Below are 27,487 nucleotides of genomic sequence, written 5' to 3' on the forward strand. Positions count from 1 at the left end.
CTATTCAAAACTGGATGGCTCCATGTACTTTTGTTTTATCACAATGCTAGAAACATACATATATTTATGCAGATTCTTCATTATTTAATTGCTTTAAATATAACACATTGCTCTAATATTGGGTGGCAACAATTTGAAAAATGAACTGACATTTATGGTGAACCGACGCAAATTGCCAAAACGAAATTTATAGTCCTTCTGGACAAATTGCCCCTTTGGGCTAATAAAACATTTGTTACCGATTATAAACACTTGTTACAAGTATTTCAGTGGACTGTATTTCAAACATAATTCATTTTATTTACTTTCATTTCGAAAACACTCATGGCACTCTTTAACTCTATTCTCTCAAACCGTTAGAATCCAAAATCTAGAAATAAAATGCCGTCTTCGATTTCCATGGCAACTTAAATTGTTTTCTTTTTCTTGATACCAATTCAATTGTTTTATGAAATCATAAAATAAATACGTAATAGCAGTTTGATATAACAAATAAAATTGTTCGTTTTTAATCTTCGTGCTGTAGTTAGAAGAACGTCCGGTTACAAATCGAATCGGAATCAGAGTCTCGTGTTCAAATCCCGTCGAAATCACAAATCCCGTCGAAAACTTGTGTGTATAAGAGCCACTTTCACTAAACAGTCCTCCACGAAGGCGTTTGTCCCTTTAGGCAGAGAGCTTTTTCGTGCTTTGTCGTGAATAATTAAACTAAGCGAAAGATCGCAATACGGAAATGTCTATTTAACAAATAAAAAATTTTTTTTTAATCTAAAAGGTTTCAAATTTTAAATTACGTCCAAAGGGGCGTTTTTTTAAAGTTTTGTGTGTTACCTTTATCTATTAAATATCATGTTTTACGTACTCAAACCATAAAATCCAGTTCAACAGCAATATCAAAAATAATTTAAATATGAGCCTATCTTTAGAATTTCCGATACAGAGTCTCGCGCGCTGGAGATAAATTTTTTTTTTTTCGTACAGTGTTGCCATTGCTCGCTTTGAAATCGTTTAGTCAAAAATTCGTTGAAGTGTTACAAAATATGAAATCTCTACATATAACTAAAGAAAGAGTCTGTGTGTCTTTTGTTCGTGGTGCGCGTAAGCTAATAGACCCAGGACTACGAAATTTGGTATGTAAGTGCATCTAGACAAGAGCAAGTGCACCTCGAAGCGATTTTTTTTTTTTTTTTTTTTTCAAAATTCGGATCAGATTTTTTTTTAATTTTATCTTTTCGATTTTATCGCATCATTTTGAATAGTTTCATTCTTTTAAAAATGTGATTTTGGCAACAGTTTCTCACTCAGTTGTATACTGGACTGCTGACTGTTGAAAATCAGCACTGTTCCCACTTCGAAAAATGAGGGCGATCATTCTGCGCAGTTTTAAATTGAATGTTAATCTTGGATACAGGACGTTTGTTGAGAGAAGGCAACGGGAAGTTGGTTAATTTATTTATTAGGATAATTATTATTTGTGTTAAGGGATATTGCTTATTTCATTGTAATTTTGTTACATGTAATACATTTTTACTTCCTTGTACGAAGTAAAAAGGAAGTATTGTAATCGCGAAAAGTTTCAGGCAGCATATTTCAACGAAAATATCCAGTTTGACCGCTATCGAATGATATTTAACGATGTTTTTGAGTGATATCTGTACGTAAGGACAGAATAAAAGACTCATTTCCTTCAAAAAAATTATAAAACTGCTTTAAAATTAATTCTGAAGAGAATTTTTCGTGGCGTCTGTACGAACTTATGTACGTACATACGTACGCATCTCGCATAACTCAAAAACGAGTAGCCTCAGAACGTTGAAATTTTGCATATAGGACTGCTATAACATGGAGATGTGCACCTCGTATTTTGGTTGCAATCGGCCGCGCCAAACGTATATAAATATATTTATATATATATCCACTCTGTTACCCGGCTCAGTGATCTCAGTGTCTTTACTCTTATATGTTTGTAAATTGTACATTTTTTGCTTTAAAAATGATTGAATTATGTTGTTTTTATCTTCCGGTTCAGGATTTTATGCCTTTCGTAATTCTGGAAGCAATATTTGTACAATTATCAACAATTTAAAAGCTGTTTAAGTGCGGTTAAGTTTTAAATAACATGGCGGACATATTTGTTTACATTTGAAACATCAGAATTGTAGATTTGTTGCCAATTTAGAGAGACTAAGCTTCGCAACACAAAAATAACGCCTTCATTTATTATTGCGAATTAAATTATGATCAATCCTGCCTGGAATTTTTTCGAGGAAATAAGTGTTTAAGATTTACTTCGTAATTTTTAATATAGATATTTTGAGTTTTTATGTATTTTTGCCTTGTCGCGAAGTGAGACCTGAATTAATTGAATGAGAAATACTGAATCGTCTGTAAAAAACTGTTCTTTTCTGTTTTGTGTGCTTAATTTCTTTTATACATCATTCCAGATTTATTATAGTATTTGAATAGAACATGTGGCAACGATTAGATAATTCTATTCTTTAAATGATATAAATTTTGTGCATTCTGAGTTATAATATGAGCGAAATATAATACTGTTAAGTGAATCTAGCGCCAGAGTGTCGCTATGGTAAACAAATACTAGAATGAATTTTAAAGAATGCATTTATTCTATTGTGGTTTAAGCGCTGTCGGCGAAGTAGATTTAATTCAATCCAATAATAAATGAAATGCAAGAAAAAATGCATATAATTTAATATTCCGTACAAGGAAGTCATGTAGTGTACATATCAGATTTTTTTTTTAAATTGTGGGGCTTTTTTTTTTTTTTTTTTTTTTAAGAAACACAACGTATTAAAAATTTGAAGAATGTGCTGTAGCCAATCGATACATAAGGACGTAAAACATCCTTTTAGTTTCGCGAGGGTAGTAACGTATAGAGTGAATTTTATTGATTCAGGCCATGTATACTGACCTAAGAGCCTTTCATTTTAATAACGTATTTAGTTTGCTCAGTGAAAGTCTGTTTACTATTTCAAAGCGTACATAACTTTCTCATAAAGGCAGACATGATGGTGAATGTAATGTTTGTAAACATAATAAGAAATTCCTTTGAAGATCAAACATTCCTGTACAAAACGAGAGTGGTACTGCAAAAAAGCTTTTAAAATGAAACTGGAGAAAATTTCGCTGAACATTTCTGAAAGTATTTCATCAAGAAGCTAGAAACCTTTTTGAGGGTTTGGTGATTGGGGAAAGAAATATTCATAGCAGAAAATTCCAAATATATTGGTAGCCACGTTGCATTTCTGAAGTAGTATGTTGAATATTAGTTTATTTCTTTCAAACACAGCGCTTTCATACTGATAGGGATACAAATACTTTCTTTTTGAGAACACGTAAGAATGTCTCGACAACAAGAATTTTGGAAAAATGAAGATTCTGGTGGCCTATGCACTTTTACCCGTTTACCTGTTTCTGGAACAGAGAAAACAACTCGCTGTTCGTCATTTTATATTTACATGTTTTACACGTGTAATATACTTTCTTTGCAGCATTTAAAGGCATTTGCAACATTTAAAGACGAGTCCATGAAACATTCGTCTCCTCAGGTCAGGTTAATTTATCCAGGCAGAGAAACTCGAAAGCTATGGTGAGAGATGCCTACGCTTAGCACGTTTTGAGGGAAACAAACTCGTACCAACGTTACACATGAGAAAAACCACGAAATCGTCTATGTAGACAATGCATTCGCCGGGATTCAAAGAAGGGTTGATTAACCGAAGTTTAGCGACTTCGCCGTTTGTCTATCAGAGGTTTCGTTTATTTGTTGACGGCCTCGAGGGCTATCTGCCTAAGAGAAGGGATGCCTCCGTGGAGGACGTTATAAGGGAAACTGGCTCATATACGCGTAACACATGGGAAAACGTTCATGCGGCCAGCCCGTTCGCGAGATACGAACCTCGGATTGAACTACCAGTGTTCAGCGATTTTACCGCTCTGCCACTGGTGAGCCTCTTGGCCATTAGAGGAATCCGCTCACTTTATTATAATGCTTCCCATGCAGCATTTTTATTATTCCTTTTTATTTTCTTAATTAATGCTTTCCACGCACTATTTTTATTACATTTTTAGGTGTTCTGCATTTTATTGCAACTTTTATACATGGAATATATTTTATTTATGACATTAAAGATTTGCTTTGGTTTATCTGATTACGGCAATTAATTAAACATCACTCAGGAACAGCTTCAAATATCAATGCAAATTTTTTCTGAAATCATAAAATAAATGTCCACGCAGTATTTTTATTACATTTTTAGGTGTTCTGAATTTTATTGCAACTTTTACACATGGAATATATTTTATTTATGACATTAATGATTTACTAACTGTGGGTCACGGGACAGGCAGCAGGGGGTCGCCAAAAATTTCAGCAGTTTTGAAAGTTCTTTACACAATAATCTACAATAATTTTAAAAAAGAAAAAAAGAAAATTTGAAAAGTTTCAAATTTTAAATTTTCAAATTAAGTCCAATGGGGCGTTTTTTCAACATTTTGTGTGTTACTGAATTTTGGGAAAATGCAAACGCTAGGAAACAGAGTCGTAGCTAGGGTTTTCAGCGCCCAGGGATAACTGAAGGTTTCGCGCCCCCTACTGCTTGCCAAGGATGGAAAACATTTAATTCTAAAATGTCGTAACATCAGTTTGACGCCCCTTGGATTCTGCGCCCGGGAACAGATGCCCCCCTTGCCCCCCCTCTAGCTACGCCCCTGCTAGGAAAAAGATAAGTAAGACGATATCTCTGTTAGAGGCAGTACATATAACAGACAATGCACGGGTTACCTTTATTTATTAAATATCATGTTCTTCGCACTTAAATCATAAAATACAGTTCAACGGCAATATCGCAAAATAATTATCAAATGATCCTGTGTTTAGAATTTTCGATACACATTCTCGCGCACTGGAGATAAAACTGTTTTTTCTGTACAACGTTTCCACGGCTAACTTATGTAACTAATTGCAAGATGACATCATCCAAGAATGGATTTAAAATTGATATTCGAAAACAGAATCAGTGGATTCATTTGTAGTATTAAAATGATATATTTGCTTGCTTGTCAATAACGGAGGAACACTTTTGAAGTGAAAATGATTTGGAATTAATTGCTTTCATGAAGGACTTTTTAAGGGACTCTGGCTCATCTTCCCGAATACTAGTTGTGTGTGATAAGAGTTGGAAGTACAAGTTATGTCCCATCTTTTAAGGTCTTTGCATTCAAAACCTTCCATTTTGGGATAGATAGATAATGTTCCCAGCGAGTTATAAAAGGAGTTTATGAAGTTCTGTATACTAGTATTATCGTATCTTAAAAGTCTTCGAATGGAAAGGAATTGGAAAATGTTTCCAGACTAAAGAAAAAGCAAGCAAAGGAATTTCCATGCTAACAACCTCAAGGTTAATAAACAGATAGAAAACAATCTTTCTGCAGGTTAGAAACGTAAATTTTGAAATTTGAATAAATCATTGGTAGGAGCATTTTTTAAATTTGCTTTCGTGCTTAACTTGTACCCTGTCGAAATGCCAAGCGAAAAGATTTAAGCCACAAATTCCAACATTCAGACTTCATTCAGAATTTTTCATACAACATTCAGAATTTTAAGGTATTCTAAAAGCTTTCAAATGACATTACTGGAAATATTCAGCAGATGATGAACATAACTGAATTTTGGGAAAATGCAAACGCTAGGAAACAGAGTCGTAGCTAGGGTTTTCAGCGCCCAGGGATAACTGAAGATTTCGCGCCCCCTACTGCTTGCCAAGGATGGAAAACATTTAATTCTAAAATGTCGTAACATCAGTTTGGCGCCCCTTGGATTCTGCGCCCGGGGACAGATGCCCCCCCTTGCCCCCCTATAGCTACGGCCCTGCTAGGAAAGAGATAAGTAAGACGATATCTCTGTTAGAGGCAGTACATGTAACAGACAAAGCACGGGCAAAGCTCTCGAAATCCTATAAAATCTGTTCCCGAAAATGTGGCATTTGTCTAGAAGAAGCTTCGAAGAAATTGCAGGCTTTAGCTAATGTTTCAAATATCAGTCAAAGAAGTTATGAGCTTTCATTTTCAGAATCTGTGTCAGTTCGCAACGATATTGAAACAACCTGTATAAAAACTAATTATGAAAGGTGTTTAAGAACTGGCAGAAATTGATAGCAAAGTGATGACGTCCTACCATCCATCGAATCTAGAAAAGCACTGCAAATTCTAAGGAAAACTTTGAGTCAATAGTTCAAAACAGTAGTTTATGGCTTTGAAAATGGGTTGTTAAACAATAATCAAGAAAATTCAAATAAAGCAAACAAAACCGTTTGTTTCTTCTTTAACCTCCTATTACAAACAGTGGCGCAACTAGAACTCTTGGACCCCTATGCAAAAATATTTCCTGGGCCCCCCTCAATAAATTTAATGTGCTTAAAAATAAAAATTAAAATTAAAATTTTTAAAAAGTTAAAAAAAAATCAAGGATTTCACAAGCCAGTGTTTTTATGATGAATTTTATTACATCTGGATTATTCGTTAAAAAATAAAAGCACATCCTTAGAGAACCAGTTGAAAGGTACGTAACATGAAGAAAGAATAAAAAGGAAAATATTTTCCCTTGATCAACTGTGAAATTTGCTTTAATCTGGGTATTTGATATCATAGAATTTTAATCAGTTATTTAAGACTTTTTGTGTGCGTGCGAGAGACGGACTTTTCTCTCCTTTCACTGAGATACATACTGATAATAAATGAATAAGTCTATATAATTAAAGGAACATGTCACGTAAAGTATAGCATTAAGACAAGTAAGAAAGCTTAGTTTTACGGAGATTTTTATATAAAATCCAAGAGGTTATACATACAAATATGTTTCGAATTTTTTTTATAAATTCTGCACCAATCTAAGATTTTTCGCTTAATTTAGCAAACTTAAATAACTGGTTATATTATAAAACATTGAAAACAATATATTCTGTGAAAATAGAAGAGAAACACGCCGAGTGAAACAAAATTAGTAACACAATAACCTTAAGTTTGGTGTTATGTTAAGATCTCAAACAATTTCTAGGGAAAGCAGGTTTAGGTCCCTCTTCGTCAGAAGTAAAGAAATCTACAAGACTGAAGAATAGTCCTATTTTTCAATTGCGCCAAAATATGTGTAAATATTTATTTTTGAATGATTTTTTTTTTCCACCAGGGTAACAACTTTTATTTTATAATATTAGCTATAATTTTATAAAAGCTCCTTGCCTTCATTTCCGAAAACTCTCGAACATAGTCAGAAAGATCAATTTCTTTAGGTGTATCTTGCTCTATAGAAATTAGCAAGATTTGTCAGCCTAGTCTCCGTCATAGAAGATCTTAAACAAGTTTGTATGTATTTTAATTTTGAAAAATATCTCTCTCCACTTGCAACTGTTATAGGAAAGGACAGCAAAATTCGAAGTTCCACTCCAGTATATTTGCAAAACATTCAAGATTTTATACATATTCTAAAATAACAAAAGGCTCCGCTCCAGGAACGATGTATTTTGACAGATCTTCCAGTTCATCACAAAGTTCCGAAGCGTTCAGATTACTCGAATGTTTATTTGTGAGTTTCAATTTCTAGTCTTTGCGTCTATTCAAAAGTTCTCTGAAAGATGTTTGAGGGTTCCTACGTCGTACAGGAAACTGTACCGTAGTATGCTCCGTATTCCCGAGTAAGTTCAAATCTCTCTTCTACAGAACGAATAGCAATGTCTAACGTGTAGAAATACAGTTCTGCTTTAAATTCCTCTTCCAACACTTAGTATGTTTTCACATGAAGCCTCGTACTCAAACAATCTACGTCGCCTTAGGGTATGATGGACTGGCTAAAGGAAGGGTAGATTTCTAACGTTTCTGCCATTTAATTTTCTTCGGAGATGAAACCTATTAAATTATTATTTAAATTATTAAATTATTATTATCACTTCTACAGCTTTCTAATCTGTTGGCTAACTTTTCTGTTTTCTCATTCTGCAGAGCTCCGACAGCTGACTGCAGATTCGTCTTTATACTTTGTAGAATTTACTCTCGTGGTTTACATGAATGAGTATATCATGCCAAATAGCAACTGAGACGAGAAATTTTAAATTTTGTCTGCCAAGGATGACGCCGAATGCCATAAGAAACTAGAATAAATATTTTTAGCAAGCTGTAATAGTACAGAATAAAATTCCTCCACAAATAAAAAAAAAAATTAAAATGTAAACAATGATTTGTGTTAATTTTTATTTACTTTTTGTTTAAACCTTTAAAAAATTTTGCAGAATTTGTAAAAAAATAGCTCTTTCTGTAACGTTATTTTATTGGCAATAAAACACTGAATAAGATGAAAATAAAAAAATAAGAGCAATTAACTTAAAAAATTTCCACTTAATTAACCAAACAGACAAAATATTCTGCCTCTGTGCTTTGATTCGGGGGAGGGAGCGACATATAAGTTATCCATGAAAAAAATAAATATTGAAAAGAAAATGAATAATCAAGCCAGAAACGAGACAAGGGTAAAGCCAGTGAAAAACTTACTGCAAGTAAACGGCTAGAGGGGCAAAATTAGTTCATACGAAATTTTAAAAAAAAAATCTGAAAGCTTTCAGGTTTTACGTTACGCCCAATGGGGCATTTTTTTAAAGTTTCGTGTGCTACTTTTATTTATTAAATATCATGTTCTTCCCGCTTAAACCATTAAATTGAATTCAACAGCAATATCGCATGAGCGTATCTTTAGAATTTCCGATACACAGTCTCGCGCACTAGCGATAATTTTTTTTTTTTTTTTTTTTTTTTCCCGTACAAAATTTCCATTGCTCGCTTTGAAATCGTTGAGATTTTTAATCAAAAACACCTTACAGAGTTATAAAATATGAAATCGTTAATAAAACAAATTTCAAATTACAAATTCGGGCTTCCAGATGCCCATATTTGGTGCAAGATTACATGATTCAAAATTGGATGGCTCTAGATACCATTGTTTTACCCCAATGCGAAAAATATATATACGTTTATGCAGATTTTTCATTATTTAATTTCTTTAAATATAACACAGGGCTGTAATATTTAACGTCAACAATTTGAAAAGTGAAATCACGATATTTATGGTGAACCAACGCAAAATGCCAAAACGAAATTAATAACTTTTTTGGGCTAAAAATTTAGAACTTTTAGTGTGAAAAATCTAGCGCAAATGTAGCTAAGATTGATCAAATTAAAATTTTTACAATTTATTGTTTATACTATCAGGAGAGAGTAATATGCTTGTGAAAAGGATTATTGCAACCAGTATAAATATTTAACGAATAAAAATTAAGCAAAATAAATTAATTTTTTAGTCCACAAAAAGGTGCAATTTGCTCCGTCGGACTATTATTTTCGTTTCGGCATTTTGCGTTGGTTCACTATAAATGTCCGATTCACTTTTCAAGTTGTTGCCACCCAATATTATCGCCCTGTGCTATATTTAATGATATTAAATAAGGAAGAATCTGCCTAAACGTATCTATATTTCTTGCATTGGTATAAAACAACGGTACCTAAAGCCATTCAATTTTGAATAACGTACGTTTCCACCCGAATATGGGCATCTGGAAGCCCAAATTTGGAATTTGTTTTATTATCTATTTCATACTGTGTAAAACTTTAATGAATTTTTTATTAACAAACTCACCGATTTAAAAGTGAACAGTAACAACACTCTATGAGGAAAAAAAATCGCGCGGAACTGTGTATCGGAAATTCTAAAGATATGCTGATTTTAAAATTATTTTGCGACATTGCTGTTAAACTGAATTTTATGGTTTAAGTGTAAAAAACGTGATATTTAATAAATAAAGGTAACACACAAAACGTTAAAAAAACGCCCCTTTAAACGTAATTTAAAATCTGAAACCTTTCAGATTTTTTTCTGAATTAATGCTATATTATTTTTTTTAATGTTTTTATTATATTAATTTCCTGAACTGAAATCTGGAAGGATTAATGTAAAAATTCATTACAATAAGTTTCTGATTAACTAGCTTCTGTAATGTATGTAGTTTCTGTGTGATTAATCTTTGCCGGGATAATTCAAAAAAGCATACAATTCTTTAGAGGTTAAAATTATGCACATTGATATTTACTAAACCTGGGTTTAATTTAGGAACTAAGGGTGTCAGACTCCTACTGTAAGCCATCAAGAACAGTGAATGAAAAATGATTATAAATTAAACAAATAAAACAACGAATGATTAAAATCAAATAAAATGTAAAATTAAAAGGTATGTTTTAATTTTAAAACTAATGATACATAAAGAAATAATAAGCAAATCGTAAAACTTATATGAATATTGAAACAAATGAAAAGTAAGAAAATTAGTAAGATAGGATACGAAAGACAAAAGAAAGGAAGATATTGAATACACACATATACATGCAAACACACACATTTACATAATATACACACATATACAAGCAGAAACATATCTCGGGCAATTTGGAATTAATATTTTGTTGACTTTTACGCCTGTTATCGAATTTAATATTGCTTAATATTTAAAGTTTAGTTTTTCGCATCATTTTAAAAATCAAGGTTAATGCAAATTTAGCGCATACAGACATAAACACTTTAATTTAATGATTAAAGAATGGATTGGATTGGATTATTTAATTATGGCGAAGCACACGAGGGCTATCTGCCTTAAGGAAGGGAAGCCTTCGTGGAGGACTTTTTAAGGGAAACTGGCTCGTATACACGTTACACATGGGAAAAACCACGAAAACTCCCATGCAGCCAGCCCGTTTGCGGGATTCGAACCTCGGACCGAACTACCAGTGTTCAGCGTCTTTACCGCTCGGCCGCTGGTTGGCAGTAAAAGAATGAAAGGACATAAGAAAAATTTGTATTTTAGGCAGAATTATAGCTATAAAAACCGAAGATAATGGAATTACAGACATTTAAACATACATAAGCACAAAAATTGACAATTAAAACTTTTATATAATAATCTTAATATTAATGTATTGCATTACTTTCCTGTCAATTACAATTTTAGCTGCAGTATAGTTTTCGTTGTTTCTAAGTCGTATAATTAAATTCTCAAATAAGAATGTTTCAAAAATATTTTAAATGTATGCAATAAAACACGAAAAGCATTAATATAAATAAAGTTTTCAATAATTTTATACACTCTTATTTCGTTTGTTAAACTAATTGTTTATGTTTTGAATTATTGGAGTTCAGATTTGCCGATGAATTTGCAGTTCGAAGACATTAGAAATACATACCAAGAACTTAAAAAAAAAAAAAAAAAAAAAAAATCATGTTTGCATCATCTCTTAGACAATATACACAGAATATATGAACTATTTCATCTGCAATCTTTTCTCCTGAAAAACAACTTCTGTTTCGAATTCATACATATCCTTATCAGAATACCTTTATTCAAGCCAAGAGTAATTCGTTTAACAGATGTTTTCTAAAATTAAGCCACAGGACAATAAATGATATTAATGCATATCAATCGACATAATGGACCTACTTTAACACTATTTAGTTTCTATGAATTATCATGAAAGACCTCAGATTTCCTGTTTTAACCTTGATTATAAACTAAGCCCTATTAATTTTCTTTTTATCTTCATAATTAATTTATTAATGACAAAAATCTGAAAAATAAAATAGAAATCTCTATGAAAAGTTTTTCGTTTTCTTGGTATTAGAAGTTTAGTTTAGCATAATCGGGGATCACCCAATTTTTGAGTGTTGTTTAAATGACAATTTGGTTTAAGGTACATTTGCTTTGCTCTTTATTTGTAATTGCTTTTGAATTTCGGATTTGCATATATTGGCTTTAAACCAATTTGTTTTTTTGAAAGGTCAATTTGCATAATGAAAAGTTTTAAGATTTTTTTGAGTAGTTAATTTGGCACAATGTTATGTTTTATTCTTTTTTCCAAGTGTTTCGAAAGCGTGTAGAGAAAATTCTCGTACATTTCAGATTCCATTTTTCGGTTTATATGAATTTTAATGTCTTAAATGAAAATTTAATTGATTCTTTTTACGGTTTTAGATCTCAAATGAACCAGGACAACAAAATATGTTTTCGAAACGTATTAATCGACTATTATGTAGCTTTAATTCATTTTCTTCTGATGAGTTTTAAATTAGAATTCCAGTAAAAGACGAATAATTTTTATAATTATTCGTATGTTTTCCCTTCCGCATTTTTATTTTTCGAGTTTGTGCTACTATGAATTCTTATTTTAAATTTGTTTAGATATTGTGTTAAACCTCTTATACACGGTTGCAGTTATTTATAGCGTCAAGGAATTGCCTTCCTTTGATTCCAATTTAATTTTAACTTTAGATGCTTTAAGTTTATTTTACTTCAATCCTGCAGCTATAGCGCAGGACAAGTTAAAAAAAAATTTGTTTTTTATTTTTGGCCTGTCATTATGTTTCTTAATGTATGGAAACATATATTTATATTTTATATTTATCATAAAAATATTTCATGTTAATATAACAATACGTTATTAATATTAAAAGACATTTGCATTGTTAATGGTGATAAGTTTGGATTTTTGGATAAATGGATTAAAAGTTTAGTTAAATTGAATTTTTAGTAAGTTTGAAATTATAAGAATTTAGTTTATGTAATATTACAAATCTTTAACTTACCTTTATAATGAAGAATTATATTTGAGATCCCTTTCAAATTTAATTTTAAAGAAAAACTTCTTTGTGCTCTCGATGTAGTGATGTAGACTAGAGAAATGTCATTAGAATACGAGCAAGTTCAGTTTACTGTTCTGAGTCATCAGCCAATTACAAGTATACTGAAGATAGCATTTCACACTTCAACGCAGCTGTTTAGCAAAGAAAGGGACCCCGCCTCCACCATAAATTTCCAGTGTCTTAAGTTGAGTCACAGTAAAACTTTCCTCTAAGATTTTACTGTAAAGATGTCCACTTTCCATTCTAAAAAGCTAAAACATCAGTTTTTTTTTTTTTTTTTTTTTTTTTTTTTTTTCAGTCAAATTCTACTATTATTATTGCCATATTCCAATGACACATAATACATGACCTGCAATATCTTTTAGCATTTCCTCTGTACTATAAATGTATTTCAGTTAATGTATAATTATTAAATATTTAACAGTAAAAATTATGAATATTCGAATAATTTTAGGAAATTCTTCCACATGTTTAGGATGAAATAATAAACGAATATTATTGACCTGTATCCAAAGAGCTTTGAAGATGACTGTGTAATATGTGAAATGGAAATTTTAAAATTAAACCTTCCAAGTTTCAAGTTTTCAGAAATGTTTAATAATTTGTAGTTAAACTTATTGACACTGACGTATATTTGAAGATGAGTACTCTGTCACATAAATTCTAAAATTATCATAAATAATGTTATAAATAATATCATAAATATATATAAATATATATAATCATAAATATATATAATCATAAATATATATAAATATATATAATCATAAATATATATAAATATATATATCATAAATATATATAAATATATCATAAATAATATCATAAATATGTTTGGGAAACAAGTATAAAGTTTCTTCATAATTACTAAAACTAAAGTTGTATGAAACAAGTTTTGCGCACTTCTTAGAGAAATGCGAAAAACATCATTTAATGAAAATAGATTTTTTTTTACCCCAGGTGGATCAAAAAGCAAAAATCACGATATATTTTAGGAGCATTAATATTTTTGATTATTGTTATCTTTTTTATTTACGTCTTAAAACAACTATTTCTGTCTCAGAAATTAATTACCTCAGATTTCCAGTTTTTACATTGCTTATAAATTAACCCGTATCATTTTTATCTTAAACATTAATTTATTAATGACAAAAATATGAAAAATACATATAATATAGGGGAACATATATTAACGAAACCTATTTATGTCTTAGAAAAGCTACGCAGTGGTGCCAAAATGAAAGAGAATAATGCTAAAGAGGATTTTATAAGTGAAAATCGCATCATTTTCTACTAAAACGTTTTAACTAAATTTTTTTAATTGCGAAAATAATTGAAATATTGCAATGAAAGTGGGAGAATTCTTTTCCATTCGTCCGTGTAGTGAAAATTGTATTGTAATTCGTGTTCTTTCAGATGTTGAAATGCAACTTAAAACTATTAGGTTCAACGCTGCCATTGATATGCTTAATATTTTCAGTAATTAATTTATTGAAATTTACGAAGTAGTATATACTTTTAGTTGTATGATGTCATTTTTATTATCATTATTATATTATTATTGATGATTTCACGTACTGAATGCTGTGCAAAGTAAAAGTAGAATAAAAATTAAAATAAATTAAAAGCAAAAGTGTAAATTTTAAAGTTTCATTTCAAATAACGGCCCACTAGCGGCCGAGCGATAAAGTCGCTGAACACTGGTAGTTCGGTCCGAGGTTCGAATCCCGCGAACCTCGGACCGAACTACCAGTGTTTTCGTGGAACAAGGGCGTTTTCGTGGTTTTCCCCATGTGTAATGTATATACGAGCCAGTTTTCCTTAGAAAGTCCTCCACGAAGGCATTCCTCCCCTTAGGCAGATAGCCCTCGAGGCTTTGCTACAATCACACACACACACGCTTTTTCATTTCAAATAACGATTAGAAAGTACTCCACGAAGACGTTCTTCCCCTTGGGCAAATATTCGAGGGTTTTATTATTATATAATAATTCAATTCAGTTCCGTTTAAATAACGTAAAAATTATTGTGCATTACGGAATTCTAGGCTTAAATGTTTCACGTTGTTAAAATGAATTGTAATTTATTATATTTTTTCAAACGAACGGAAATTAAAATATTTCTTTCAAAACAAATTTAATATCTTCATAATTATCTTTTACAGATTCGTGTGAATTTTTGGTAGATGAGTAATTTATAGGCTAAGAAACACCACAGCTATTCTCTTTCCTAAAGCAAATCAATTTACGAGTTCTATGCCTTCAGATTTAATGTTTATCTGCAATGTGAGAATATTTTGTAAATTTTGATATAAAAAATAGGATAAATATTGATTTACTCATTATTTCAAGTAAAAATATTCATCCATTCCACTTCCCCTCGCCATAAGTGAAGAAGTTATGAATTTCGATAAATTTAAGGGAAAAAAATTAACTGGAATATTTGCCGCTTAATGTTTAAGCAACCAGAATGAAACTTTGTGTTAGCTTGTCTCATAAAACATGCCCCCTTTTTCTTTGACCTTGAATTCATTCAAAGATCCCTAATAAGAAACAGGAAATCTCTCTTTGCTGGTGTGCGGAAAAATGTCACTCGGAAACAAGGTTCTTTAATATACTAAGGCATCGGCCGACGCGTCTGCTACATGATTTTGGTAATGGAAAAAATGTAAACTAAAGCAAAATGATCATTTTACATGTGGTAGATACACAGGAAATACCGGATATATACTTTCCGATTAAGTATTTAGTTAAAGAAAATGTTTATTTTATGCACAGAATTCGTACGAATGCTGAAAATAATTGTAAACATTAAATTCTTTTCGTAAAGCAAAGCATTAGAAAATGAAAAACGATATTTAAGTTAATTAAGGGAAATAAATATTGTAAAACAAGGTATTTTTCAATATTTTTTCGTAGTATTGTTTGCACTAAATAAATCTTGTTGAACAGAACACATCATGGCATAACTGCTAAGACCATGGTAAAAACATAATCAAAAAGTATTATTCTATTTATTTTCATTGCTCATGCACTTTTTTTAATACAAATGAACTTTGACATTCCATGAGAAATATATGATCGTGATTTTCAGTTTAAATTACATATCTCAAGCAAAAATATATATAAAAAGATTTGACTTAACAAATTCATATTTAAATACCATAAAATTCTACAAATTTCTTAATATCCGTCATTATACTTTTAAATAGTATACTTATCACATTCTTTTTAAAGTGAAAAGTCACTTCATACTGATTCACTTCAGATTTTAGCAGAAGTGCGTATATTTTCAGTATAATCTAAAAGTACTCTTATAATCCCTTACACTCCCAAGATTTCTATATAACATTTATCCTGACGTGATTATTTGCTATAGTAAATAATCTTCGATATTGGCATCCTATTCTTCCTTCCATACATTAAAAATGGAACAATTAAAATACATTTTCTTACACATATACGCACAATAATAATAATAATAAACTTGCCTTACATCTTAGTTTCGGCCCACCAGCTGCCGAGCGGTAAAGTCGCTGAACACTGGGTAGTTCATTCGAATCCCGCAAACGGGCTGGCTGCATGGGTGTTTTCGTGGTTTTCCTCATGCGTAACGTGTATACGAGCCAGTTTTCCTGAGAAAGTCCTCCACGAACGCATCACGCCTATTACGCAGATAGCCCTAGTGTGCTTTGCCATAATTAAATACACCACCACATCTTAATTTCAATTCAGTCTGTACACAAATTAAATATTTTTAATCACTAATGTATTTTTATTAGCTTGTTTCTTAAAATACTTTTGTTATACTCGAAATATGTGTTCAATATTGAATTATTTTTCTTTCTCTTATAATTAAAAACAAGTTATATGGAATCAAAATTAAAACATATGCAGCAGTTAAATAACACTAAACAGAATATCTTACTTTCTGTTTCGCTATTTGTATTCTAGCATTATACACAGATTTGTTTTCCTTCAGGTTCAAGCATGTGTAAGTTATATCAATTAAATTACATCACACATACCTGTATGCATCAGTTAAATAACACTGAAGGAAATATGTCACTCACTCATTCGATGTTTGCACCATAGTGTGGTCGAGAAATTGTCCTTTCCTCACGGTGAGGCATGTATCAGTTTACTTAGTTCGCAAAGCTTAACCCAGACGCTGCTTCAATACATAGAGTTACGTTTGGGATGTAAAGAAAGTAACCAAAACATGTTAATGAAGTTGGATACGCAAATTTATTAACTAATCATTTAGGTACTCAGTATTGGTAAACATGAGAGTGAGTTTAAATATCTCACTACGATGTAAGTCTCATACACAAAATGAAGATTATGATAAAAAATGATTTAAAATGAGAAATTTTTCAATTTAAATGTAAAATAGCAGTAAAATGAAAAATAAATGTAAAATTACATCACAGTTATGTATGAAAACTACATAAATTCATTAAAAAAATCGTTATTTTATCTGGTTGTAAAGAGTGTTTTCCGCCAAAAAACGTATTAACGTGTATAATTCTGACACAACGCTATAGCACAATTTGCCACTTCCGCTTAGGTATAATAGCAAATTAACAACACAAATGAAATCAAACTGTTGATGCAACGAAAGTAAACAAACGCCAAGAACTAACGCTGTCACCCACATGACGTCATGCGTATGTGGCATAACTTTCTCCCTGCACTGCGCATCGCTCTTGGGCCCCCCTGGATCGATCCGGGGTTCGAATCCGGATCGACGGGGATGGCTGTATTGGCGTTTTCGAGGTTTTCCCCACGTGTAACGTGCATAAGAGTCAGTTTTGCTTCGAAACTTCTCCACGAGGCACCCTTACCCTTAGGCAAATAACCGTCGAATGCTTTGTTATAATCAAACAAATCAGACCAAACAATAGATATATAAATAAGTAGCTTAAAAAAAACTGCTATATTTTATGTATACTTATCAAGTAGTATTTGAATATATATAATGATTAAAAGAAAGGAAAAGTCAGATCCTAACTGATTGTTCTCACTCAAAGTCGTAACCCAAAAAGAGAACAAGTAAAATTAAACTTCAGATACGTATACAATACTGAATCTAATACAAAAAATACAAAATATAAAAATAAATTATATATGTACGAAACCTAACTAACTATTTATATTGATATTACGTAAATATACGTATGGTAATGAACATTGTATAATAAAGATATTTTATACCTTGTTCTATATTTGGTTCCATTTATATATATACCTATACATAGATATATATAATTTAAGGATTCCATTTAAGGATTATAGTGGTAGTTAATACTACTACATATAAAACACAAAAGTGCATCAATAATGTATTTTTCAGTATTATTTAACTTCATTCTTAGGAATTTTCTGCAGTCTAGTTTGCGTTATTTTATTCATAAGTCTCAAATAAAAACAATTATTGGTTATATGTCATTAGAAAATTAACCAAAAAGCAGCGACCACAATGTAATTGAGAAACAGTCCTTAGCCATGAAAAGATTGAAAGCCATTCGGTTATGACTATTATCTCACATACTCAGCTACTTCGCATACATGGAACATAGCATTCCAAATGAAAAACTCTATATTTACTACAAATTCATTCGTGTAACAAATATCTATCTTTCTACACCTATGGCTTTAAAAAAAGATGTTATTTATCTTACAGTTTATCGTTAAGTAATACATTTTCATTGTACAAAATTGCATTCATTCGAAGAATTCAATTTGTATTTTCCTCTGTATAAAACTGAATGTAGAGAAGTTAGATGTTTAAACGACCCCCACATTTTCTCAAGAGCAGGAGCAGGATTATCCCCTACTTTTCAGCCCCCCGTGAGAAAAGGGGTTCTAAATTTACGACCTGACCGTATATGAGGGTATTTCATTTACTTGACTATAACAAAGCGCACGAAAAGTATCTGCCTAAGAGAATGGTTGCCTTCGTGGAGGGCTTCCTAAGGAAAACTAGCTCGTAACCACGTTATATATAGGAAAAACCACGAAAAGCTGCTTTGCTAGGAATCGAACCCAGATCTAACAACCAGGGTATTCAACAACTTAACCGCTTGGCCGCTTTTAAGTTTCCATAAGCTTTACACGTAGTTGTAATTAATATAACTACTATAAGTAAAAATCCTTTCTAAGATATCCATCAGCCATCCATCAGATTTCAGCCTATCAGCGGCTGAGTGGTAAAGACGCTGAACACTGGTAGTTTGGTCCGAGATTTCAATACCGCGAATGGGCTGGCTGCATGGGCACTTTCGTAGTTTTCCCCATGTATGTATACGAGCCAGTTTCCCTTAGAAAGTTCTCCACGAAAGCATCCCTCCCTTTAGGTAGATAGCCTTCGTGCACTTTGCCATAATTGAAATTGCCATAGTTGATTTTTGGTATTCTGTGAAGATCACCACCCTAGAAAGATGATATTCAGTGCAAGCGTTTGTTTATACCCATAGAAATGCCTGTCACTTTTGGAAGTGATCGTCTTAAGGAGATGGTCGCCAATCGTTTATGGGCTACTAGATGGTCCGGCTCTGAGTAGGTTACGCATTGGTGCATTGTAAAATGCATTAAATCCTCTCTAATACGATCATCCACGTTTCTAATTATTTTGGTCTTTGGTGGAAGTGGTCGTCTTAAAGAGATAATGCTCGGTACAAGTGTTAATTTCTACTCTGAGAAATTTCTTTGGAAGAGGTCGCCATAAGAGGGTTCATTGCATATTAAATGTTTAAATCCAGATCGCGTAGTTATAGGATCCATTTTAATTAGATTTTAAAATTTTAGTAAAATAAAAAATCTGAAAGGTTTCAGATTTTAAATTACGTCCAAAGGGGCCTTTTTTTAACATTTTGTGTGTTACCTTTATTTATTAAATATCATATTTTTCGCACTTAAACCATAAAATTCAGTTCAAGAGCAGTATCGCAAAATAATTTTAAATTGAGCACATTTTTAGAATTTCCGATTCACAGTCTCACGCGCTGGAGATAAATTTTTTTTTCTGTACAACATTGCCATGGCTTGCTTTGAAATTCCTGAGTTTGTTAATCAAAAATTTGTTACAAAATATAAAATCGATAATAAAACAAATTCCAAATTTCAAATTTGGGCTTCCAGTTGCCCATATTCGCAGCAGGATTACGTCATTCGAAAGTCGATGGCTCTAGGTACCGTTGTTTTATCACAATATTTGGTGGCAACAGTTTGAAAAGTGAAACGGACATTCAGAGTGATTCGACGCAAAATCGCAAAATGAAAACATTAGTCCCTCAGGGACTAATAATTTTGGACTAATAATTTTGAAATAAACCTCTTAATTTTAATAACTGTGGTATTCTTGTTTTCAAACTTAAGTGCAAAATTAAACAATTGTTTCCTGTGCAGATGCGTTACTTTTAATTAAAATCAAATGAGAAAAAAAAATTATGCAAAAATTAATTAGGTAAAAAATTTAGTCCTATTCTTATTGCAAACCGTAACTTGAAATTGCATCTACAACTGTTTCTTATATCAAAGCTCAGGATGAATTAGTTTTCTGTTGTGCGTCAATAAATGTTTCACTAAACCGCAGCTTAAGCGCAGCTACATGCGGTGCGAGGAGAGTAATTACTAAAGACCTGACAATGACCGACGCTGGACAACCCGCCTTCCCCCCTGGCTTCCATCGCGAAAGCTTCTCTCTTTAAACAACCCTCTATTTTTAACCTTAACGAAGAAACCATGGAGGTAGGCTCCAGAGTGATACCAAGCACCGCATGAGGAACAGTGTCTCTGTAGGACTAGTGGGTTTGAGTGGTTAAGTACTTCACTGAGGGTCAAGAGAGCATGGGAAACATCCATTACTCAGGCAAACACTGATCATGTGTATGCTGTTATTTATCAGAATAGGCCACACTTTGGTCCATGCTTTCAGTTAGTATTAATCTTATAGACGTAACGTTTTCGGAAAACATTCACATTAAAGAAAAGTATACTCTGTGGATTCCACACACGTTGACAGTCGAGAACAAAGTGATGCCCATGCAAACTGCCAGTTCTTTCCTACGGTGGTTTAAAGGAAAGGTAATTTGAAAGTCTGTAGTGACCACACTGAAACATGGACCCCGATTCCATGTTTCAGTGCGGTTACTACAGTGACTTTCAGTGGTTCAGTGTCATTTGTGAAACTGGACAAAAACATGCCTTACATTGAAGTAGACCTTGTAGAAAACACCAACCATTTTTTGATGGAAAAAGAGGCAAAGATCTCTTTCTTGAAGGAGGAAGAGTATTCCTTGTTAAAATAAAGTCGACCATTTTTGCATCTTGACGAAAATGGACTGTCTCGAAATCGGTAGACATTTTTATGAAACGGATGTTAATTTGAGGTTGATTCTTGCTTAATTTATTGTTGTTTTGACTAATGCCGCTTATCTGATATCAGAGGAAGCTTACGAAATTCGTCCTGGCAAGGAGGTAAGATTGAGCCTGTCGGCTTGGCCACCATGTAGGTGACAGTAGGACTTTATGCCCCGCCCCCGAATTTAGAAGGACAGCATCTTGGCAAGACGGGTCCACGGGTCTCCCATGCCTTTTTCCCTACCAATTACTCCTTGAGAGGACTTTCGGGTCGCGACATATTTAGAGTGACCCCTGCCGCACACAAACTATACATTTAGAAACATTGATGTCTTCTTCGGAATCGAACTCGGCCCCTACACTATGAAAGCTAGAATCGCTAACTACCATTCAAGGGGGAGGGGTTCAAGTTTTATTTAATATCAGCGGCGTTTCTTCGACTATAAATCTCTGTGAATATTATTTTATTTTTTAGCAAATAAAAAATAATTACTAAAGCAAAATATTATACAATGTAAAAACCCCCCAAAAAACCTGAAACCTTTCGGATTTTATATTATGCCCAAATGTTTTGGGTGTTATTTTTATTTATTAAATAACGTGTTCTTTACACTTAAATCATAAAATTCAATTCGACAGAAATATCACAAATTAATTTAAGAAGAGCATATCTTTAGAATTTTTGGTGCACAGTCTCGCGCGTTGGAGATAAAAATGTTTTACCCTTTTTTTTTTACTCGTACAGTGTTTCCAGTACTCGGTTTCACTTCGTTGAGTTTGTTAATAAAAAATTCGCTTAAGTTTTAGAAACGCCCTTTTTTAAGGTTTCGTGTGTTGCTTTTATTTATTAAATATCATGTACTTTGCACTTAAATCATAAAACTCAAAATAATTTTAAAATGAGCCTATCTTTAGAATTTCCGTTACACAGCCTCGCGCGTTGGAGATAAAAATGTTTCCCCCCCCCTTCGTACAGTATTGTCATTGCTCGCTTTCAAATCGCTGAGTTTGTTAGTCAAAAATTTGTTAGGTTCACAAAATATGATATAGATAATAAAAACATCAATAATTCTGGCTTCCAGATACCCATATTCGGATTACTTTATTGAAAATTTGCCGGTTAATCCAAGAAATAGAGGTTCTGTTTTATTCTACTGCATTTAGAATAGTTCAGTATGTGATTCATTTACTTCCTCCGCCCCCAATGGTCTCTGAAATGGTACTACTACGAAAGTGAGGTATTATTTTGAAAAGGCGCTTAAAGGTTATAGAACGAGACTTGACCCTAAGTGTTTTTTTCCCCTTTATAACTCCCCAGACGGGAATACAAGTGTCGATAATCTCTTTTTCCTTCTTACCTCGCAAGAATTGTCTTAGAATAGCGGCAATTTCAGAAGCTTTCTGGGATTATGCGATCTATTTTGGTATCACTGGAATAGGATGTGTAATAGTTCTTGATCATGATGTACAGCAGTGTTGTAGATGCGGTTGCCTAAGTGCTCCTTGTATCGAAATCTTTGTCCGCAGTTGAAGCTTGAATTTTTTTCTCCCTTTTTCTGTCCACAAATGATGGGATTCAGATGATTCGTTTGAGCCAGGCTAATCAGTGGTCCAGTTGTTAAAACTATGAAACGTTGCGAATTTGCCCGGTTTTTGCTTGTAGTGGTTGATTATTAGAGCTTCGTGTGGTTTCAATAATTTTCTTCATGTGCAAAGTGTATGAAGGGCAAAATAACTTCGAAAATCCTCCTGAATGTATCTCCATTCACAAGCAGATAGTTTTGATGACTTTTGCCATAACTGGGTATTTTCGGACACAATAAATCGAATTCCTCCTCTCTATATAAATTATTTATTTATATTTTTACATTTGCCGCCAGACAATGTACTGGTTAGGGTGTGAGATACCGGAGGTCCCAGGCTCAAATCCCGGAGCGTCGCCGGATTAAACCGGATTGAACTGGTTTAACCGAACCGGATCAAACTGGATGAAACCGGTTTGATCTCAATTAAACCGGTTAAAACGGGATAAAACCGAACTGAACCAGTTTGAATCGGATGAAAACTGGTTCAACCGGATTAAACCGGTTTAAACCGGTCTGAAGTGGATCAACTGGTTTGAACTGGTTTAAACTGGATTAAACCTGTTCACATCGGTCTGAACCGGATCAAACTGGATGAATCAAACCGGACTGATCCAGTTTGAACTTGATGAAAACTAGTTCAACCGGTTCAAACCGGCCTGAACCGGATCAAACTGGATGAAACCGGTTTTAGGAAGCGGATCAACCGGTTTGAACTGGTTTAATCCAGTTTAAACCAATTCAAACTGGTTGATCCACTTCAGACCGGTTTAAACCGGTTTGATCCGGTTGAACCAGTTTTCATCCGATTCAAACTGGTTCAGTTCGGTTTTATCCCCTTTTAACCAGTTTAATTGAGCTCAAACCGGTTTCATCCAGTTGGATCTGATTTGGTTAAACGAAACTGGTTCAAACTGGTTCAGTTCGGTGAAACCGTTTTGAAGAAGCGGATCAACCGGTTTGAACTGGTTTAAACCGGATCAACCGGATGAAACTGGTTTAAAACGGAATTACCGGTTCGAGGAAGCGAGCAACCGGTTTAATCTGGTTTAACCTGAACCGGATTGAAGTGGATGAAACCGGTTAGATTAGTCTGGATTAAACCGGACTGAATGAGTTTGAATTGGATGCAAACTGGTTCAAACCGGTCTGAAGTGGATTAAACCAGTTCAAATCGTTCTGGACCGGATCAAACTGGATGAAACCGGTTCGAGGAAGCGGATCAACCGGTTTAAACCAGGACAAATCAGTCGCCGGTAGTCGCACCGGTATAGTAACCACTATGGTTAGCTTCGCTGACTTCCGTGCTGACTGCCGTGGTCGAGTCCCGGATGTTTGTAAATGTTTAGTGTCGGTGATGCATGCCTGCACACTAAATATGCGGCCAGCCGAAAGTCCTCTTGTGTGGTGTGTTGAAAGGGGAGAGGGGTGATAGACACCTGTCCGCCCCGGGGTGCTGTCCATCAAAATTGGGGGCGGTGGAACTGAGCTAAATCGCGCTGTCAACTGTAAGGGTGTTAAAGGCTATTGCCAACGACAAGGGGTATCACGACAAGTGAGCTTGGACCAACAACAACAAAAACAGGTGCCTCCATAAAAAAATGACCACCACTTCTGGCCTTAGTAGCGGCGAAAGCCGAAATGGCTATAAACGGCGTATCACTTTTCAAATTGTTGCCACCAAACGTTAGAGTCCTGCACTATATTTAAATAAATTAAGTAATGAAGAATCTGAATAAAGGTATTTATATTTGTCGTATAGGGATATTAAAACAACGGTACTTAGAGCCATCCAATTTTGAATAACGTAATCCTGCATCCAAAAGCTCTAATTTGGAATTTGTTTTATTATCTGTTTCATATTTTGTGAAACATTAACGAATTTTTGATTAACAAACTGAACTTACAATACTGGCAACACGAAAAGAAAACATTTTTATCTCCAGCTCGCGAGACTGTGTATCGGAAATTCTGAAGATATGCTTTTTTAAAACCATTTTGTGATATTGTTGTTGAACTGAATTTAATGGTTTAAGTACGAAGAACAGAGTGATATTTAATAAATAAAGGCAACACACAAAGCATTAATAAAAGGCTCCTTTGGGCCTTGAAAACTTTCAGATTTTTTATTTACTTTTTTAGTACTTTTTGTATTTTAAAGAATATTAATAATATTATATTGGGTGTCTTTCATTTAATTATTAAATAAATTTTAAATGTGAATACATAGCGAAAAATTTTCGCTTATGATTCCTTCAAAGTGAAAAATAGCACGTGTGTATAAACAGTGCATCCCATAATCAAAGAAAATTTCATTAAGGTTATTAATTGTATTAGACTTGACTATAGTTTAATACATGCGTAATGCATAATTACCCACCCCCCGCCCAAATTATCGCGCCTTCTCTGATTTATTAGGTAGTATATTTGGTACTCTAATTATAAACTGCAATGGTTTATCAACAGTATTTAAATGCCAATAGAACAATTAATGAGAATGAATGGAACAGGAGTGCGTCTGGTCATTTATCATAAAACTTGACCACTGATGTTTACGATATGACTTTGCAGAATTTTATTCTCATTACTAAAATGAAAGACAACTATATTCATCTTGGTTTTGATAATTAGTTGTCATTTTTTATGCTTTGTACAAAGTAAAAGAAATATTGTAATCACGAAAAATTCTGGGTACCATCTCTCAACGAAAATACCCATCTTGACCGCTATCGTGTGCAATTTTACAATGTTTTTACTTGACATCTGTGCGTAAGGATTCTTTTCCCTAAACGAATTATAAAACTGGTTTAAAATTTATTCAAAAGAGATTGTTTCGTGGCGTCTGTACGTATGTATGCATCTCGCATAACTCAAATACAAGTAATCTCAGAACGTTAAAATTTTCTGCATAGGACTGCTATAGCATATAGTTGTGCACCTCCCTTTTTGGTGACAATCAGCAGCATATATATATATATATAAATGTTACCGTGAAAGACCGAAATTGGAGAATGTCGACTTTCACCGGAGAATTCACCAAATACATCGATGAAACACCAAATACATTCACCAAATACGTCGGTGAAAACGTATTTGTCACTACATTCTTGTATATTCGGACCCTCACCGATGTATGTCGACAATCACAGATATGCTCTGGTGAAAGTCGAAAAGGGAGGTCATAAAGTGCCATAATAGTTTAAGTTGTTGCAATAAATAAGATTTGAATCTCATAATTTAGTAAGTTTCTTTATAACTGTTATTTTGTTTTCTCATTTAGAACGTACTGTATAATTAAGTAAGTTTTTAACTTCTATTATTTTCCTTTCTCATTTTGAATGTATTGTGTGTTTTAGGTTCTCATGTTCTTAAGTTCTTATTTCAAGTTTCAAGTGCGCTTATTCGCGAATGAATTACGGAGAAGAAAATATAATATTGTTATATGTTCAACATTCCCCATTAGTACATGGTGAATCCCATTAGTACATGGTGACATTGACCGGTGTAAGTCAGAAATAAGAGTATTTGGAAAATATTTCGGACATACACCAAGAGACTATGTGAATGTTGACATTCATCGGTGAAAGTCGACATTCCCCAGATTTCGGTGTTTCACCGTAACATATATATAAAACCCAGGCCTTTCCCTTAGCTTTATTTGATAGGTAGGAGGCAAACCTCCTCTTAAATTCTAATTTAATTAGGAGTTTTGCAGAATTAAAAGTCATATAGTTTTAATTTGTTCAATATAAAATATTATTTATAGAAACTTCAAATATTTATCATAAGACTGAGTATAAAATGTCAAAATGAATTTTTATAAGGTGTTACAGATTTTGCTTTGTTATATTTGTATGCTGCTATAGAGGGTTTCGTTGCATAATAAATGGAACTCGACGGTTAATACCAGTCTTTTTTTTTCTTATTATCACATGGTTAACAATGCGAAACTATTCGACTCTGTTAAATTTTGCAACCATATATGTTATATTGTAATTTTATAACCATAATTCTGTTATGTTGTAACTTTGTGACTTTTATAACCATACCTAGAGGTAGACAGAATATGTTAATGACCTCACTTCTGTATGGTTTGTTAGATTACGGTAAAGCTCTCGAGGGCTGTCTGCCTAAGGAGGGGGATGCCTTCGTGGAGGACTTTCTAAGAGAAACTGGCTTAGTATACACTTTACACATAGGTAAGACAACCACGCAACCAGCTCGTTCACCGGGATTCGAGCCCGGAACGCGTAATGGCAAACCGCACATTCATTTGATCAATGTTAACGAATTTCGTTTAATGCGCATGCTCAGTGCTGTACCGTTGGCGTGGCAGGAAATACTGGCGGCTATGCGTAAGCAACCATTACACAAGCCTTCTCATCATGTAGGTCTTATCGACTATTTACAATTACAACACTACCGAAATTTATTTGTGCGTAATGCTGCAATAATTTATTTGTGCGTTCCTTCTGTTTCATTTCATTTTGGTTTATTTTGTTCATAAATGTTATATTTAATATCAGTTATTTATAATAATTTCTTGACTTTAATTCGGTAATTTAAACTGGAGTTACTCTTTAATTTGTTAAAGTATATACGAATGGAACATATAGTTATTTACCATACGCAGTTGTTTTTATTTCTCACAAGTATATTCAATAAAGATTCAGCTAATATATGCTGTAATGTTTCTTGTTTTGTAATCATTCTTAAAACGTAATTTGAGTCGTTTACAATCGATAGGTACCCTCTAAGTAATAAAGTAACTTACAACCTAACAAGTTTTAAGCCCC

Source organism: Stegodyphus dumicola, chromosome 3, assembly GCF_044657685.1.
Source record: "Stegodyphus dumicola isolate Sdum_Otavi_A_Nest chromosome 3, ASM4465768v1".
Taxonomy (NCBI): domain Eukaryota; kingdom Metazoa; phylum Arthropoda; class Arachnida; order Araneae; family Eresidae; genus Stegodyphus; species Stegodyphus dumicola.